Source organism: Fukomys damarensis, unplaced genomic scaffold, assembly GCF_012274545.1.
Source record: "Fukomys damarensis isolate Sample0158 unplaced genomic scaffold, DMR_v1.0_HiC HiC_scaffold_5, whole genome shotgun sequence".
Classification (NCBI taxonomy): Eukaryota; Metazoa; Chordata; class Mammalia; order Rodentia; family Bathyergidae; genus Fukomys; species Fukomys damarensis.
In genome coordinates, this window is record NW_022900917.1 from 45,375,042 (window position 1) to 45,390,865 (window position 15,824).

Here is a 15,824-nt window from a genome sequence, read left to right on the forward strand (position 1 = left end):
TTGACAATAAAATATGCATTCTTAGTTTTGATGATCTTCTTTAAGTCAAAGACAGTTTTGAATAAAGAGCTGGGTGTTGAAACAGGCTTCTACAAGCAGTTATTTGAAGGGAGCAAAGAAAAGTTCCTGAGAGACTGTCATCATTTACAAAGCCATGATGCTGAATGGCATGAGGTCCAGAGAGGCAGCATTTCTATGGGCTAGTAGAAAAGTGCACTGCATGCTGTTGCTAAGCAACAGTCCATGCCAGCTACTCTTGAATGAAGGCCAAGAAAATCAACAGAAACCAATGGGCTTATAAGGAGAAGGGTTTTCCCCCAGAATACCAACTTTTGTGTTCTTTTTTGTCATTATAGATACCATAAGCCCTGGCCAATATTTGGTGAGGAGGGGCTCAGTGTGCACCAGCAATTTACCAAATTGTCCCCAAAAGCCATTTCATGAAGTTCTGCTTATCGCCAAGTATTAATTATAGGATGTGTGTACAAAATGTAAATTCAAAAGGAAAGAACACATTTCTCTACATGATGTTCCATTTGCACCAATATGTAGCCACCCACCTAGTTTTCCTATTTGAATATTCCATTCCAGTCCTTTCTTACTTTGGCTACATGCTTCATGCAGAGTATATATCTGCTCCAGACAGCATGTTCAAACTACATTTGTAACTTGAAAATTCTGTCTTTCAGCAGGTGTTCAGGGTGCTGTCGTTTGCCATGGGTAACTTAACAGATCCATTACTTTTGTTGTCTGGAAGCATTCCAGTGGAAGAAATTGTGGCTATTACTATATTGTGAAGTGCACCCATAATTTAGAAGCACAGAGTAGCAAGTTTCTTGCCTTTGATCCCACTTTACCTAAATATTATGCATGGTTTTGAATGAATCAGGTACTGATTCACTTAAGTTTCATCATATACCTACTATGTGTTTCACAATGTATTGTCACATATGCAAATAGTGTGCATAATCAAGTCACACTAGCACACACACTTACAAACTCTAGCTAAAATGTATTCAAGGTGTATTTCCCAGCTTGTATTTGCCTTATAGTCAATCCTGCAGAGTTACTTGTTGTTTTTTGTGGAATATATTGCATGTAATTGACACTGGGAGGTTTTGTGCCTCGTCATAAAGTTACAGTACTCTAGAGTTGCTTTCAAACCTGCTATGTGCAGGGAGGTAAAGGACAGCCAACTGTCACAGGGTCCCCTTCCCAGCTTTAGCAAGAACTCTGATTCTTTTACACGTTGGAGTTGTAGTCCAATGTCTTTTGAAAAAGAAAATTTATAGATGTGTAGTAGAAAACTTGGAAGGAATTATCTAGTATTTCTCATAGGATGGTCCATGGATCTACATGGACTGCCTATAATTTCCCCTGGGGGTTTCACTTAAAGAAGCTAGTTCCAAAATACTACTTTTCCTTCAAGAACTACTTAAACAGGTTCTATGAGAGCTGGGCCCATGATTGCACATTTTAAGCAGGAATTCTTATGCACATTAAATTTTTAATATTTTTATATAAATCTATTTCACGCTTATAAGAGTATATGCAACATGTATGGCTAAAGCCTGGTAGCCCATATGCCCACTACCCAAGTTAAGAAATAGAAAATTTCCAGTTCCTACTGCATACCTCTCCAAAATCACTTTACTTCCTTATACTCTAGGTAGCTACTACCATGAATTTTGTGTGAATCATTCTCTTGTTTATATTTTTTTATTTTCTGCTATACAATAGTATGTAGGCTTAGATAACAAATTGTTTAATTTTGCCTGGTTTTGACCTTATTACAAATTAAATCCCACTTTATTCATTATTTGATTATTACCCCCAATAATATTGCAAAATTTACCCAGTTTTCTGTTTGTGGATTTTAATAGTGTCAAGTTTTTGGTCCCTCTAACAATGCTGCAATGAACTTTCTCGTACATTTCTTTCAGTTGTGCAAAACTTATGTGTATAAACTTAGGGTACATCAAGGTATGTAGGTGTAGAATTACTGGGCTGCATGTTTATGCTCAAATTTACTGGAAGGTGCCAGGTGTTTCTCATTGTGGTTATATCAATTATAAAAGATTTCTATTGGTTTTACAGATTCTAATTAGATTATCCAACAAGTTTTTTAGTGTGTATGGGAGACTAAAGAGGCACTATTATATTCATCTCAGTGCCTTCTCAAAGAATCCTGTTCCTACTTTGTCTGTATATGGTTGAAATGGAGAGTTCAAGGTTGTAAAGATTAGATGTAGGAGCCATACCTTGAGATTTTCAACATCTCAATTTCTGTTTATTATTCTGGTATGAATTCTATTTGTTTCTATAGAAAACTTATTCATTGGTAAAATTTTATTTTACAGAAAACAATAAATAGCAAAGGTTGCTCAAGGTTTTGTGGTAGTGTGTTGGGTCTTTCAATTCAAAATCTCTGAAAAAGTAAATCCACAGAGTCCATCTATACACATGTTTTAAATTGAATAGTTCAGCCCCTGATAAGTGTAGCTTCTTAGTATTTTTATTGAAGTCGAACCTGCCACAGAACTTCTTCTTTTCTCTTTTCTTTCTCCTCAATTTCAGACCAAAACACTCAGAAATATCATTGATCTTTACCCTTTACATATGCTATAGTTTCAATGTGTCCTCCAAATTTCATGTGTTGAAAACTTAATGTCCATTGCCACAGTACTAATGGGTGAGACCTTTAATAACTGATTAGATCGTGTTAGCAAAGCCTCATGAACAGATTAATGTCATGGCTGAGGGAGTGCATTTGTTATAAAGCGAGTTTGGCCCCCTCTTGCCTTTCCATTATCTACCATGGCAGGTTGTAGTAAATGTCCCTTGCAAGATGCCAGTCCTTTGATCTTGGAATTCCAACTTCCAAAACTTGAAGAAATAATCTCTGATCTTTATGAGTTACTGTCATTGGTCTTTGTCATAACATGCAAAGCTCACAAAAACAACCTACCATGTAAAGAGAAGGACAATGCATAAAACTTCCCCTTCTTTTTAACAAGTTACTTGACTGGTAGGTGGAGATATCACAGGTCTGGGAACAGAACAAGGACTTTTTCACTTAGAGCTTCTCAGGAAACATGAGCCAGGGAAGAAGGTGTGGCCTGAACATAGTGCTGGGGAACAAGGCCAAAACTGAATAGTCACGATGATACTGGACTTGGGAAGATAAAGCCAATATCAAAGAAATAATTATCTTGGGCAAAGGAAGGGAGAAGGATGTAATTATAGAAGAATATACAAATGCTTTCAACTGTTGATAATGTTTATTTCTTAAGAATAGCCTCCTGTATGATTCTTCTATAATGCATAATACATATTTTTTAAAAGCACGCTACCTGGGATTTGGGCCTATAAACAAATAGGAGGAATTAAATTGCCATTTATATGGCTGTATGTTTCAGGCTGAGTTCCATGGATGTGCTTAGATGAGAGGTTCAGTGTTTAGGGGGCTTAGGGGAATTTCCAGATCTAGGAGACAAGGGCAGGTAGGATCTGCCTCTGTTTCCAGAATGTATATGAGTCTAGTAATATAAAATAAAGATGGCCTGGATAGCAAAACTCTATTTATACCAAGCAAGGAAAAGGCCACAATTGATGAAGCTCTAAACGAGTCATCAAGGTTTCTCTTTATGGTGAAAGATAATATTAACAGCTGTTGTATTGGATTCCATTTGCTCAATTCCATAGGACTATTCCAATGGTTTATTTAATGTTTTACATCATGTAAATATTTTGGTCTGATTTAATATGCATTTGGATTTGACGTTTCAGGTTTATACTTCTGTGATGAGCTGTTTTCGTATCTGTTTCTTAGAGCCAAAGGAATTGTTGAAGCAGAACAAAAACTGTTTGAGAACAAAGAGTTGGGCCAGGGATTTAGCTCAGTGGTTCTGCCACCTGTCTTGCAAGTGCAAGGACCTGAGTTCAATCCCCAGTACCAAGAAAAAAGAAAAAATAAAGGTTGATGGAATGACTATCAGTGACGATCTGAACCCTACTGAATTTTTCTTTTTACATTCACAACAAATCATCTCCTGCTTCTTTGACTTTCTTGATCACATGATACCTTCTTTCTTGCTAGCTTCTCATTTCTCTCATTGCTTCCTCCCAGTTTCTTTAACCCACTCCACTTCTTAGTTAGAAAAGACTAGCTGATGCTCAGGCAACCTAGATTTCAGTGAACCAATAGAGTAGACACCTGTGCCAGGTGGCTTGGTAGGAGGCTCTGCTCCACACTCTCATGGGGCCCCAGGCTCAGAGGGGCACCCCCCTCACCTCGTAGCTGCACTGCTGGAAGACACTGTCCCTTTAGGTACCACAACAGGAAAAGGAACCTGAAAGAATAATTTGGGGTCTTTTCTTCTCCTTAGCCTGGAAGTTATACATGCCACTAATGGATCACTAGATGATCTTCCTGAGGAGGATCTATGAGAGAGGGTAAAGGGGCTTGTAAAAAAAATGAAAAAAGAAGCAGAGTGGAGGCAAGTCAGACAGCCAAGCCAGACACTAGAAAAATTAAAGAAGAAGAATTCTACCTAAAAGTGAAATATGCTGAAGTAGTCTTGCCTTGAGTAAAACCTTCCTTATTCAGGTGCCTAAGGGATACTCCCAAGAGAAGCTTCCCTTTGCCCACCAGCACAGTCTGCAGTCAACTTCTACCCAGAGAAAGTGCCTGTCAGGAAGAATGACCCTCACATTTTCTGAGGGAATCACCATCAGATTCCTTAGTCACTCTGTCTACACTGCCTCAGCATAGGCCAGGATCACTGTGCTTTTAATTAAAGCCGCTCTTGTCAGAGAGGAAAATGGTATTGTTTTCACGGGATAAATTTCTAAAGTGAAATTACAGATTGAAAGGTATGCCCATCTTTAAATATAGCTGTACTTGTATATATAGCTGCCAGACCTCTGTGGAAGCTCCTGCTTCCTCATATTTTCTCCTTTTCTGAGTTTTGTCAATCTTTCAAATCTTTATAAAGATGATGGTAGTGGTGGTGGTGGTGATTATTCAACAAAATCCTGTTGAATAAACAGAAAAGTCATGACTTGGGGAAAAGGGATAATTTAAAGTACAGAGAACAGTTCAAAATTGAGGATTCTGAGAGATCTGTAAAAGATTTAATGAAAAAAGATACTAATATATTATAATAAACAGATATCTAAGGAAAAAACAAGGGTTGATGAAATAATAATTTTAATAAATGAATTTAAATATATATATATATATATATATATATATATATATGTGTGTGTGTGTGTGTGTGTGTAAAAGAAAAAGAAAACCATGAGTTTTAAAAGAAAAACTAAGTTTAATATCTCTCTCACTAATTAGCATTGCTACTAGAGATGGTATACTAATAATAGTAATAAAAATCTTGACAATTTTAGTGAGTTGAAGAAACATGTATCTGTTGATTAGAACTGACATTGATTTTTGAGAAAGATTAAAACAAACAAACAAAAAGTTAAATCACTAAATATAACCATCAAAGTTGAAAACACTAAGGAGTCAGAGAATATCCGAAATGCTTCCAGAAAAGGGACAAAAAAACCAACCAATCAATTAACTAAAAACAAGTTCCCCCAAAATGCACAAAAGCCAACAGAGCACAAAAGATGTAACTATAATTACAGAACCAATATTACAAGTCTTGACACTTGCATCACTAATTCTATAAAAGGGAGAAGAGGAATGTAGTATATGTTTTAAATTCATCCTCTCTTAATCTAATATGAAGAATTTAGAATTGTACATATGTTTAGTGCAAAGTAAAGTGGTTGTGTCTAAAATACGGAACCTGTGGTGTTGGGGTATTTTTAAAATAAGAGTTCTGTGAGATTTTTTTTTCATTGAGTTTATTGGTACTTTTAAGATTTAATTTTAAAAGCTGTTTGCATATATTAGTGATGGGAAAAGAATCACCAGCAATCAGTCTGCCTACACAGAGGCTCGCCCTTTCTGATAACAGGTTGTGTTCTGTGGCCACTTTCCCCAGTCAGAGCCTCCCCAGGCCTGCGTATACTGAGCTGCAGTATAACTCTGCGTGCTATGCTGCAGGGCAGTTGGGAGAGCAGTGAGTCCAGAGGGCCAAAGCGGAGGAAACTAACTCTCTTGATTTTCTTATTAGTGAGACTTAACCAGTCTCTCAGCCTTGCTTGCCCCATTTTTTAAAGTGGAGAGAAGGATTAAATTGATGAATTTCCAGTTAGCAGAATTCTGGGATTGATGGAAAAATACTTAGGGAGGAGGTTCTCAGAATGTGGGGGCTCAGATTCCTGTCTCCCAATTCCAGCAAAGCTGTTGTTTGTTTTACTTGTTTAAGCATTGATTTCCATATGGGAATCTCATTTGAGTGAAGGACACCATGTTAAAAAGGTGCGAATTTCATGGGGCTTTTCCCCCTTTGCGTTCTTTTGAGTCCTGAAATCCTAAGATTCTGGGGAAGACAGCCCCCTCCCACTCGTGCACACTCACACATGTGACTGAACAATTTTTTTGGGGGGCTGTCTTTGAAAATAAATTGAGGATAAAAGATTCCTTTGGAATAAGTACACACTATTAAGAAGAAAATGTAAGATTAAATTTAATGTCAGATTTTCAGTTTAAGTCATTCTGTAAGTACCACATTTCATATCTGTTAAGTTTTTGTTGATCAAGCTTCCTAATATGCATATAGCTCTATCCTCTTGCAAATTTATGGGCTATTTTTTATCTGAGGCAAAGATATGTAATAGTTTAATTAAATCTCCCCCTACTTACTCTATCCTGGTGCTTTCCAGCCCCACATTTTTTTTTTCTACTGTCTGTGAGATGATAGAAATGACAGAAAGGAGACATACTGCTGGGGCTGTGCAAATTCCTGGATATAAATTAATCTTAAATTAATCTGGAAAACATTAAATTAAACTAATATTTAATGAAGTTTAGCTTTTGAGAAGTAAATTGTGACTTGATTCAGTATTTCAGTGCAGGTGGTTGCAGTAGAATAGGGCCTGGTAATCAGACATCTCACTGGAAGCTTAGTTGTATTAGAATGTCTTAGGTCAGGATTGTATTTGGTATTTCTCATTTTTTTAAACTAGAGAAGAAACCTCTTTTTTTTCTGTGACTTTTAAAACTCTTTGCTTTGTTTCTATGCAATCACTTCTCTACCTAAATTTCATTCTTTCAATCATCCACTGATGAGTTGCTAAGTGTCTACCTCAGGTCGGGAGTGGGGATTTTACAGTGAACAAGCAGACACCTGCCCTGCCGAAGACTACTATGTTGTGGAAATTTATATTGGTCAACATCGCCATAACCAGTGAGTTCAAGATGGTGGGGGTCTGGGAGTTTATTTCCATGACCATGTGGGCCTATCTGTCTAACTTGGAGGTGCATCAAAGTATACAGATCACATCGCCCTACCAGTGTGACTTGGTGTTTAAACTGGTCAAGAGCAAATGGAAATGGACATTAGCTAGTTCTTACTCCAGAGAAGATAGCTGTTGTGGTCCCTTTGCCAAAGCAAGAGGGACAACCTACTCAAATTTAGTTTGAATATCAAGATGAATGACACCACACACACAAACCCTAAGAGAGTATGAAAATATCTTTACACAACTGAGGTCTCTGGGGAGAGACCAGGAGGTCACTCAAGCAAGATTAACATGGCTTGAGAAATCCAGGAAAGGAGGCTGGCCTTGGGTCCCCAGTGTTGGGAAATGGGACTGGTGAAGGTTCCTGAGTGCTGGTGAAGTTCCTTTTGGGATTTGAATTTCCTGTATGTTTCAAAGGAGTGCTTTGCTAGGAAAAGGGAGGAGAAGGCTTAAAAGCTATCAGTAAGGAGGGTCAAAAGTGGAGTCAGGCTCTTCAAGAAAATGGCTAGTCTCTTTCCCCAGATGAAGCAAAGCTTTTCTTTTTTTGAATCCTAAACCTCCTAATTTATATGAGGCTAGATTCAGTGCCTATGTAGGAGAGTTGGTTATGATTTTCCATCTCAACTCAATTTTAATAACAGACTCAAGGACAACTGGTTTCCTTTATTGTGTAACTGCAGCCCAGGAGAGCAGGTCTAGAGGGACTTCAATATAGATTCCTTGGACTAAGGATAGAATAAGATGAGGTCTGCTTCATATGTTTCAGGTGATCTTTTGGTTTGCTTGATTGTGAAACTTTTAACAGGAGTTGTGACGGGAATTGTGTTATGGTATATTTAGATCTGTAAGACTCCCCACCAAAGCCTCATGTGCTCAGAGGTAGTGCTTCTAGAAGGTGATTGGATCATAGTGTAGGGGGGCACTATGCTCATCAGTAGATTAACCTATTGCAGAGTTTAAAATTACTGAATGTGCTGTTAAAGGTAGAGTCTGCTTGTAAGAGTGGGTCACTGGGGAAGTGACCTGAGGGTGTATTCTTATCCCTGGATCCTCCTATTCTCTCTGCTTCTTGGCTGACATGGTTTTAGCAGTTTTCCACCATCGTGCCCTTCTTCCCTGCCAGTTCTGCCTGGTGTCAGCCAACTGTAGATGGAACCCACAGAAACTACAAGCCCAAAATAAATCTCTCCATGGCAATGTAAACTAGTATAACCACTATAGAAAGCAGTATAGAAAGTCCTCAAACAACTAAAAATAGAAATTCTATCCAGCCATTGTCTTTCTAGAAATCTTGCTGAAAAAGCCGACAAGACCATATTACAGTGATCCATACATACCCATGTTTATAGGAGCACAACTCATACTAGTTAAATTTAAAAAGTGGCCTATATGTTCATCAACAGGAAGAATGGTAAAGAAAATATGGTATTTATACACAATGAAGTACTACTATTCAGCTATTAAGAAAAATAGTTTGAGTCATCTATATGAAAATAGATACACTTGATACCATGATTTTACATAAAATTAATCAAACATATAATCTTAAATATTGTGTGGTTTTTCTTGCATGAGAAAACCAAAGTATAAATAATTTAAAGAGCAAAATAAATGATAGGTAATGCAAAATAGGAAGATAGGTCCCCTACAAATGGAAAAGAGAATCACAAATGAGGTTCAGTAAAGGGAGGGTAAGGGGAAGTAAAAAGAATTTGTGTTATGTGCATGTACCAAGCTTCCATGATGAATGTAACCAATATGCACATCAAACATGTACTAATGAACATTTTAAAAAGATAAAAAAAGAAACCTCTTCTTAAATTGCAGGTTTTGAGTATTTTGTCCCAGTGATGGGAAAGTGACTAAGACAAGCTGAGTATCAGCTGATTTAAAGGAGACATCTTGACAACCTGTGAAGGTTGTGTTGTTGAGGGTAAATTTTTACATTATTAATCACACAGCAGATAGTGATATCTATGATGTGCTGTGAAGATTAGGGGATCTAAATTAAACCACTTGGTCTTAAATTGTTGGAAATTAACTCATTTTCTTCTTGTTCTTCTTACATAATCTTTCTTCTTTCTTACCTTGCTTCCTTGTTTTTCCATTTCTCTCTCTCTCTCTCTCTCTGTCTCTCTCCCTCCTTCCTTTCTCTTTTTTATAGGGCTGTAAGAAAGGAGATGAAGGTATAGTAACACAAGACATAGTATAGTTAGATTTAGCATTTTGCTTTTTAAATGTACCGCACACTGTATGGTGATAAAATTCTAGATTTGGATTATTTTACTTCAACTATTCCTTAAAAATAAACCTTCTGCTGGTAAACTTTCCTTGGTCTTTTATCAATGCTGTGGATGTGAAGCTACTTTGGAAACAAACCTGCTGCTGTCCAGGTTCAACTGGCATGGAAGGTGCTGTCTGTTCAGGAGAAAATTAGGTGCAAATCATGGAAGAATAAGAAATGAAAATATTTGGAGAAAACATTGTCCATCTTTGAAAAAATGGGCATATTCTCTTCCAAATTGTTCAATTAACCCTGAAAAAATCAAAGAGTATTTACATTGTGAAAAATGACAGGAAAAACCACAAATTAGAAAACAGCTGATTCCATTGCCAGGGCTTCTATTATTTCTAATTTTTGGTCAGTGACATGGCATTTAAAAGGGTTTGTGTAAGAAATCAACCAATTACAAATGCTGGCAGGGTTATGGGGAGAAAGGAACCCTTCTGCTTGTTGGTGGGAGTGTAGACTGGTGCAACCACTGTGGAAATCAATATGGAGATACCTCAAAAAACTAGGATTAGAGGTTCCATTTGACACAGCTATCCCTCTGCTGGGTATCTTTGCAAAAGAATTAAAAGAATCATACCACAGTGATATATGTGCACACATTTTTATAGGAGCACAATTTGTTATAGCTAAAACTTGGAAATAGCCCAAGTGCCCATCAGTTGGAGACATGATAAAAAAGATGTGATTTTTCTACAAAATGGAGTACTACTGAGCCAAAAGGAATGAGAAACTAGAGTGATTCATAGGAAAATGGATGCATACTGAGGCCATACTCTTAGGTGAAATAAATCAAATACACATATGTAAATACCGAATAGTTTCTCTGGTATGAAAAACTATAATAGTACACAAGATCCTAGTGAGATAATTGACAATATGAAATAGGAAGAAAAGGGCTAAAGAAGTAGGGGAAGTGGGAAGGGTAGGAAAAAGGAACTAAGGCAAAAGAAAAAATGTGAAAAAAGGAAAAAAATTGAAATGTCACTGTAAATAGGGAAGGGTGGAGGAGGTGAAAGGAGGCCAGGGGAATGTGGAAAAAATAAGAACCAAGATATGCCATGTAAAGGTACAAGATCCCAATGATGGATGTAACTCTATTGCATACACAAAAAGTATCAATAAACTTAATGAAAAAATAAATGAAAGGGCTTGTGTAAAGGCCTAATTGCTCTACTTGATTAAAAGGTTTGTTTCTTCAGAGACTGTTACAAGGCAAGAGGAAGCAAGAGAGCCTAGGCAGTTTGAGCATTAGAAACTTTTGACAAATATAAAGGAGAAAGTCAGACGAGATCAGGCGCGTTCAGGGTGGTATGGCCGTAGACAAGAAAGTCAGCATAAATAGGAATTTTCCAACTTCATTACAGTAACAACAGTAGGTTTTCTTTTGAGTGGGACTTTGTTTTTGTGGCTGCATTTCAAGATTTCATTTAGGTGAGTTTCTTCATTAAGCCTGGTTTCCTGGAAGAGATGTGCTGCATTATTTTGCTAGATATGCTGCTAGATATTGAGTGCAATTTTGGCCCATTACTGGGAGAATTATGCTATCTCAACCAACACACTCTCCACATTTTTTTTTTTTTTTTTGTACCAGGGATCAAACCGGTCCTTATTCCTACCCTGGTGCATTATAAGTCAAAAATAAAATGCTATAATTCAGAAGAGTCTGGGCCCAGAAAGGGTGAAGATAAGTCTCCCTAGATCGCATTAATACTATTCAAGTTTTTAAACACCTACCACATGAAAGACACTACTAGATGTTATGACATGTACAGGGAAGGACAAGACATGGGCTCTGTTGTCAAGGGTGAAGATAATTTGTGTGTGTGTGTGTGTGTGTGTGTGTGTGTGACAGTGTGTAATAGCACTGGCAAAGATAGCATGGTACACAAGCACAGTAAAAATGCTAAATAAGGGGAATGTTAAGCATAGTTTAAATACAAGGAGAAAAGAGGCTTGGATCAGCAAAGTATTAGTAACAGAAGTGGAAACAGATATGGAAACATCAACAGGGTAAAACCACTTAAACTCATCAGGCTCTCTCAAGGACAGAAATGAAAAATAGGAAGAGTGTTAAGTCGAAGGAGAAAGGAATATGCACTATGGTCATTTAACAATATATAAAATTTGGAGCTCCCTGAAGGCCTTGATCAAGATTTATAGTAATTATAACTGAGAAGTAAAAGTATGCCTTTAATACTCAATACTTGAGTGTGTACTCACTTATGAGGGCTCATTTTTGGGGGTTACTCTGGTGAATAAAATTTCCTCATGTCATTGCAACCATGCCTCTTCCTCTTTTAGGAGGGAATAAAATGGGCCTGGGGTGGTGACATGATTTCAAGCTTTAGTTTACTCCTGTGCACAGGCTCTTCTGTCCTTGATGATCCCACTGGAAAAATCCATTCCTCCACCTCCTTCTGAAGAGCCTCTATAATCACCTCAAACTTTTTCTCACATACCACCCCTTTCTTGAGATCCCATCCAGATTTCACCTCTATACATATCAAGGGTCTTATTGTAATACTGACTGTGCATTATAAAGCCTGAGTTTTGTGTATTCCAGTGGCATCTCCACTCCAGGTTCTAGGTATTATATATAAGGGATGTGGATTTATTTAGAAAATAATCTAAGCCAAGAATGAGAAAATTGGACCGACAACTATTTTTTGTGTCCATAAGAAGATTTTCTAACTTAGATTTTTGGATATTTTCCATACATATGAAGGTGCTTTAATTATTTAAAATATTATTTTCCCTTCCCTCACCTCATCTATCACCTAATTACATTATTGAGTTTACCTGATTCATACTAGTTAGTTTTTTTTTAAACATGAGTAGGTCTACAGAGAACTGAAGATATAATTTCTACATGTGTGTTCATGTAATTTTTATTTTTTAAAAATTTTTGATGCCAGGGATTGAACTCTGGACCTTGTGCTTGCAAGGCAGGCAGCAGTACCACTGAGCCAAATCACCGGCCCTATGTGATTTTTAAAAATTCATGCTTTGAGCGCTAAAATCTTAAATTCTTGTCCTGTCAATGTCCTGTTCACATGTTTAAAAATAAAAATACTTTATGAAAGAAATTTGATAGCAAAAAATGACTGAAGTCAAGACTCAGAAGTAGGTGATAGAGAACATAAAAGCTCCTTCACTTTTTCAGAATATTAGCATAGAAAAAGAAAAGCGCATGACCGGAAAAAGGGTCTACTCTGAAAAGAAACTCTTGGTGTATGATAGGTTGAGCCCTTAATTCTTAAACTGGAATTACCCTCTTGTCACATTTCTGGACAGTGTTCAAGAGTGGTGCTCTAAATACATTGTGGCCCTTAGTAGGTTTAATGAGGGGTGAAACATCTATAAAGATTTAAAAAATAACTATGAAACTGACAAAAAGCTGGCTGCTTTTTATGTGTCAGCAATTTAAAACTATGTCAGTGACAGAATATTCTTTGGAAGAAATCTCAGTGTTTTAAACAATTGTTGGAATCACTGTTGATTTTAAATAACAAATTAGCATATTATTATGCTACTAAATCTAGTATTCTACATGAATGTTAAGGAATACTTAACTATACAGTGAACCCCCGACAACTGTAGGTTCTGCAACATGTTCATTTCAGGAGGAAAGTCCTTTGGTTCATAATTGCTCTGCCTTGCTGTAATGGTTGTTAATCTTAATCAGTTTGATTGGATTGAGAAACAACGAGGAAATGAGTAAATTACATTTCAGGGTATGTTTGTGAGAATGTCTGTGAGTTTCTGTGACCAGATGGGGCATGTGAGACAGCAGTCTGGCGGGGGAGACCCACTTGAATGTGAGTAGCACTGTTTAGTAGATGGGGGCTGCCTGGACAGGACAAAAGTGAAAGACGGAGGAAGTCCACCAGCACAAGCTCTCTGTTTCTCTGCTTCCTGGCTTCCATGATGTGAGCGACTTTTCTCTGCCATGTGCTGTGCTACACCACAGGCCAAGAAACAATGGAGCCAAGTGACTATGGACTGAAACTTTTGAAACTCTGAGCCAAAAGGAATCTTGCTTAAGGTTTAGCTTTCAGATATTTAGTTGATTTTTTCAGGCATTTAGTTGTGCTAATGGAAAGCCAATGTGTGTGCTATGGATTTAGTTTGTCTGCTGATATTTGAGGTATGATATGTTCTTGAATTTAAACAATAGATTTGATTTAAAAAGATAGCAAAGTGATTGTTGAGATGAAGGCAGATAATTTGTTTCTTCAATTCTATCATTTCGTATGATTACTTGGGATTTTTTTGTATTTATAATTTAAGAAAATAAAACAGTACCAATGGTGAGCATAATATTTCATCAGTAAAGGCAAATTTTAGTACTGGATTAAATATTTTACTGAATTTAGATATATATATTGTAAATTAAAATTCAATCTTTTAATATTATTAACTGCTTTAAAAATAAAAAAAGATTAAGAAAATAAAAGGTTACATTTTTAACAGTATTTAATAATTTTTAAATTATATCTCTTGTAGACATTTTGGTTTTGTTAAAATTCACAAATTAGCTATTGGACACATAATGATCTACAAAAACATTATTATATTAGACTATAACTCATATTAAAATTCAAAATATTAGATATATAAAAGTAATTTATGGGCAGGGAGTTATAGCTCGTGGGTAGAGCCATTTGACTAAAGTGTTCAAGGCCCTAGGTTCAATTCCTATCAATACAAAACACTTAAATACATATTTTTCCTTTCTTTTGGCTATATTTGTTTAAAATTTTTAATGTTTTAGCACAATTATGTAATATGCAGTTCTTTAAAAATTTTTTCGCTGTCTGCTATTCTTTTCTGGCAGTTATCATTGTGATTGCATTTTTGATATATGGAGGCATGGGGGACTACAGAATGACCAGCTCTCAGTGTGAAATTGCATTGTGCACCACTGATCCTGTCACTTCATTGAAGCACGAAACTGGTTGTGCGGTTCATCTGCAAGTTTCTGCCACTACTAAGCCGTGGAATCTGATTAATTTTTCTGACTCATCCTTCCTAATAAAAAGTGTGGATTAGATGACTTCTAAGTTGTTTTCCAGCTCTGAAATTTAGTGATACACACTGAGTTTTGTACTCATCCAAGGTAAGTGCACACACACAGTGTAGTGACACCAAGAGGCCGAACCCCACTGCCTGGACCACCCAACATTAGCCCAGGGCAGCCTGCTGGTGCAAGGCAGGAGCTTCAGCAATGTGCCTTCGTGGAAGCAAGGAAGCAAGCATGGTCAGAAAGCAAGGAAGGGGATGGTGATGGATACAAGAGGGCAAGGCAAAGCAGAGCATGTATTCATTCATATGTCTGGACAGCAGCGATCCCCACCCCCAGCCCCATTCCAGGTTCACCTGCTGTGTTAGGTGCAAGCGCACTCACCACATTCCAGAAAAATGGATTAAAAGCGATGGTGAGGACGGCTGCCCCAAAGCTGGAATCCAAAGGATCCACGTAGTGCAGCAGCCAGGTCATGACGCAGAGATCTGCCTGCAAGGAAGAGCGGTGTCAGCCAGAGGTCACCCGGTGCCACTCAGAGACAGCAAGGACCTGGCCCCAAACATGGAGACAAAGTTACCCTCCAGGAACAGGCCAGGAGGCTTGGGAACATCTATATCCAGCCAAGGCTACCACATTGTAGTCATAAAATGGAGATAAAAAGCAAAACCCAGTCATCTGTGTCGTGCCCTGTCAGAAGAGCAGCTGGGCTGGCAGCCGCAGAGGCGGGCATGGCACTCACTGGACGAGGAGCTCAGCAACTCTGAAGATGGCATTCTGCACCCTCAAAAGGAAGTGACACCGGGCCTGGTCTGACTGGGACCCTGCAGGATAAGGGTCTCAGAGGCCCAGTGAAAACTCAGGAGACCAAAATGTATGTGAAGAGACACTTGGCGTCACCAAAAATCGGTAAAAGCAAATCACGATAGTAATGTGCCTCTTCTCACCGAAACGTAACAAGAGACCATCTAGAGTGTCGCTGAGGGTGTGCACAGGATCTAGCAGACTGACAAAGGATGTTGCCAGGTCTCCATAGCCCGGTGGCCCACCCACCACACACAAGCACATGCCAGCATGCTCCTGCCAGCCTGCAGCAAAATGGTCAGAGACACTAAGGTGGACCAAGGTAAG

At 37.8% G+C, this 15,824-nt stretch overlaps 1 long non-coding RNA gene across 1 annotated transcript; it reads right to left on the minus strand.

Moving 5' to 3' along the window:
• Window positions 1-9,275: 9,275 nt before the first annotated feature.
• Window positions 9,276-15,306, minus strand: LOC117284455. The gene is made up of 3 exons (XR_004515551.1): window positions 15,274-15,306; window positions 15,078-15,185; window positions 9,276-9,287 (listed from the first exon to the last, which is right to left on the minus strand). It is a non-coding gene; the product is annotated as an uncharacterized LOC117284455 (long non-coding RNA).
• Between the last annotated feature and the right edge of the window lie 518 nt (window positions 15,307-15,824).